Source organism: Elephantulus edwardii, unplaced genomic scaffold (assembly GCF_000299155.1).
Source record: "Elephantulus edwardii isolate Elephantulus edwardi_28Jun2011 unplaced genomic scaffold, EleEdw1.0 scaffold00066, whole genome shotgun sequence".
Lineage (NCBI taxonomy): Eukaryota > Metazoa > Chordata > Mammalia > Macroscelidea > Macroscelididae > Elephantulus > Elephantulus edwardii.
In genome coordinates this window covers 6,033,130-6,037,226 of record NW_006399816.1, presented here as the reverse complement: position 1 = coordinate 6,037,226, position 4,097 = coordinate 6,033,130, and positions in this window count along the sequence as shown.

The window sequence follows — 4,097 nt, the reverse complement described above, 5'->3', positions numbered from 1 at the left end:
GCGGCCGCTCCAAACACTGTGAACTGCTAGAGGCATAAAAGCGAAGAATGTGGATTGTTATCAAAGGTTTAAACTAAATTCCAAGGAAAGGAACCCAAGACAGTACAGTAGGTATTAAAAGGGCTGGGTCCCTAAATGAAAGGTTGCTGACTCAAAAGTTGGCTGTTCGACACCCCACCTCCTCGCATTACTACCCAAGCCACTCTTCCGGAGAAGATGGAAACATGTAGAAAGCTGATTTTCTAAAGATTTACAGCCTTGGAAACCCTCTAGGACCTTTACTGGGTCCTAGAGGGTTGCTATGAGTTGGAATTCGCTTGTAGGCAAATGGGCTTGGTTGTGGGGTTTTGGTGGTGGTGGTTTTCCAATTCTGTGGAGGGGGAAGAGAATTCTCTATTATTCCAATTGGAAAGTTGGACTGGGGATTAAATTGTGGTTACCACCTGTATGTAAAGGGACAAAATCCTAATCTGTTGCCAGGCTAGTTGCAATCTGTAAACTCCTGGAAAGGTTACCTGTGAGGTCCAGAATACATCATCATTCTTTCTACCCTTGCAGCTGTATCCTGTAATCCATCATCTGTCTAGCTAATTTTAGCCCCTCACAAAAAACAACATCCGATTTTAAACTTCATCCAGGAACCCATGGCCTTTGAAAGTCTTTGATTTTCACTCCTGCAAGAGCAGCAAAGAGATTGGAACATCCAGATACAAGAGTTGAGTTTGGGGACCAGAGGTGGGGGATAATGGGGGCCTGGTTGAATCTGGATGCTTTTGCCATATTCCATGTCAAAGGTAATTTGGAATTCCATTCCCAATGTATACACATGTGCCACAGGTGGCCTCAAAACCTGAAGCCACCCAACACTGCCATCCCAATGAGACAGACACAAAGGAGGAATCCCTTCCTTTGAGAATCCTGGAGAGGGGGCTGTTTGTGCTCTTGTTTATTCTAGTGTTTTAAAAGCTACTTAAGAATTCACTGCATTTCTGCAGCCCTGAAATGGGAATTTAAGTGAGATATGAATCAGAGAAGAAGCCCTGGTGCTTGGATCTGGTATTTCATCCTTTCCAACAATAAGGCTTCCTGGATTCATCAGTTCATGGAAGAGTTACAGTTTCTGTATTGGAAGTAGTCTATTTACTTAAGTATATTAATTATCATCTTGCAACAATGAAAAAGTGTTTTCTTCCACAGGTTAGCAAGTTGAAAGAGCCCTGCCCTTTTTTCATGAAGTAAAGGGGGGAGGGGAGTGAGAACAGAACATTGTACATAATAGCTGTCATCTATATAAAGAAAAAATCCATAAAAATGCATAGAAAAGCTGGAAAAGATACACCAGAGAGACAACAACAGTTGCCTTCCAAGGAAGAGCCTGGTGTTAATGGAGCAGAAATTAAGACTTGTCCCTATGTAGGTTTTTGTTTGTACATTTTTTAAAATTTTTTATTAATTCTTTTTTAATTATAATTATTAATTTTAATGAAGATTTACAGAGACTTTGGATTCCCATTCATTCATTGTTGCATTTTTTTCCCTGTCCCCACCCTGTCCCTTTTAGCTTATTTTTTTCCCCCAGGACTTTGTAGTATTTTTGTTTGTAGTACTTTTTATTAAAGTGTACATACTGAAAAGTATAATAAATACATATTTTAATGAATTTTCACAAACTGAACATACATACCCCTATAACTAGTGCTCAAAAGAAGAAGTAGCACACTATAAATTTGCCAGTCTTCACACCTCCCAGTCACTACATTCTTCACAATGGTTTTGCATGTGTGTATTTTTAAAAATGTTGCATGGGGATGAATAATCTTTATCCAAACTCCTAATCCAGGAGTCAGGAAGAGTACTAATAAAGGGAGAGGTTTAATGAGTGGGCCAGCAGAGAAAACTCAGCAGTGTTTTCAGAGGCACAGCTGTGTGTGGGCGTGTGGGTGTGTAAAGGAACAGTTTTCAGGAACTGTTGCCTATCACAGCCCTAACAGGACAATGCTTGAAGTTTCAGTGCAGAGATGTGGATAACAAAACTAAGCGAAGAGCAAAGGGGGCTGCCTGCATCCACAGAGGGGCAAATTCTTAGTACACTCAGAAGACAAAGGCTTGCCCTTAACTATAGCCTTTAGCCATTTATATCTGTCTTTAGCCAATTAAATCAAGCATGGTACTATTTTCTTGCTCACTCGAATTTTAGAAACATTGTAATAAAACCAACAATGGCTCATCTATAAGAAACAGTATATTAGAGCACATGCACACACTGAAATTATAATATTGACATTTAATGTGTCCTTTCCAGGTATGTGGCCGACATTGTTCTAAATTACTTTCATTCATTATCATAACAATTTAAGATAGGTGAAATCATAGTCCTTATTTTTATGAAATACAAGTAAAGACGTTCCAGGTGCACAAATAGTCAACTTGTATTTTTACATGCTTAGTTGCGAGGCTGGCAGGGGGCTGGGGAAGTAGGGGTGACAGGCAAGATTACAGTTTTATTATATTAAAATGAACGGTAAAGGCCATGATTTGAAAGTGGAAAATAAATTATAAAGAGGGAAACTTAGGGGAAGAAACATTATGAGCTGTACTTTTGTTTTTGCTTTTAAAGCATAGATTTCAGGTCTCTCTCTAGAAAACTCATCCTTCCCTCCCCTCCCCCCCCAAAGCTTCTTTCACAAGAAATGTCTGACTCATCCTCAAGGTGTCTGCTCAAAAGTCACTTCCTCAGCAAGATCTTCCTTGACTACTCAATGAAATTAACTAGACTCCCTGGTACTCTCACTACAGCACCGTTGTTTTTATGAATTTCTAATTGTGTACAGGCAGTCCCCAGGTCACAAACATAGGACTTACATCTGACAACTGGGGAACTAGTATTTGCCCTTTAATTTTATGTAAATTTCTCTTGTTTTGAAACAATCTGTACTTGCAACAATTTCATCATAATAACCTTCACTTGCCACATGTGTCATTTTTAAATCATTGAGAAGGCTTCCAGTCTTGTCTTGCACTAATGGATAAATAAGAACCAAATGCACCTATTCCTACTTACCTACACATTTCTTAAAGACACTTAGGAACTGGTCTCATGTATAACTCAGAGACTGCCTGTATTTGTTTCTGTTTGCTGGCTTAGTTCACCTAGACTGCAAACCCCAAGAAGGTGAAGACCTCATTTGTGTTTAGAGTCTAGTACATAATGGACAGGAACTTTAAAAAAAATGTGTTGATACTAAAGTTTCACTCTGGAGCATACTAGTCTTTGGTCTTTTACTAAAGATTTTCCAGGGTTGGAGCCATTATGAGTTAAATGACACAAAACAACAACCATTAGTTTTTGGGAGCCCTACAAAGGCAGGGCTTATAAACTTGTCTAATAAAAGATCCATTAAAAAAAATGATCTTGTTAAAAAAAAGTGTTGAATACCTAAATCAATGAAAAATGGTCACTTAAATTCTTAGACCTCTTTCTCTTGCCTTTTAAATATTTGCTCAGATCTAAGAATAAAATTATTTTCTATTTTGTGGTGGTGGTGGTTGTTGATTGCCTTTAAGTCAAGCACGACACATAGCGTCCCTATGAACAAAAGGCCTGAGGCCCCTCTGCAACTACTGAAATTTATCAAAGTTGTAATCTTAAAACCTTTCCACTAAGACACCTCCATTTCTAAAAATCCCAAACTCCTCTCAAACATTGCTCCAAAGGGTTTCACTGCCAAACCACAGGAAAGCAGTTCAATCCACCAGCTGCTCTACACGGCAATGATGGGCAGTCTCCTCCTATGGGACTTACAGCCTCTGAAAATTCATTAGAGGGTCAGCTCTGAGGACTGACACAACAGCAATGTGTGTCAACGTGTCTCATTTGTTGCGGAGTATGAAAGAGATTGTGCATTGTGCTATAGACATGAAATGGCTAGAAAAAGAGGTTTTCTAAAAAAAAAAAACCCAAAACACACCAACCCCTCTTATTGCAATTTTCTAAGAAAAACATACAAAGCAAATAGGGTCATACTGCTAATCAATGTCTAGGGTAAGAAATTTTGTTCCTATTTACTCATAGGCCAAATCCATCATCACTAGGGTGA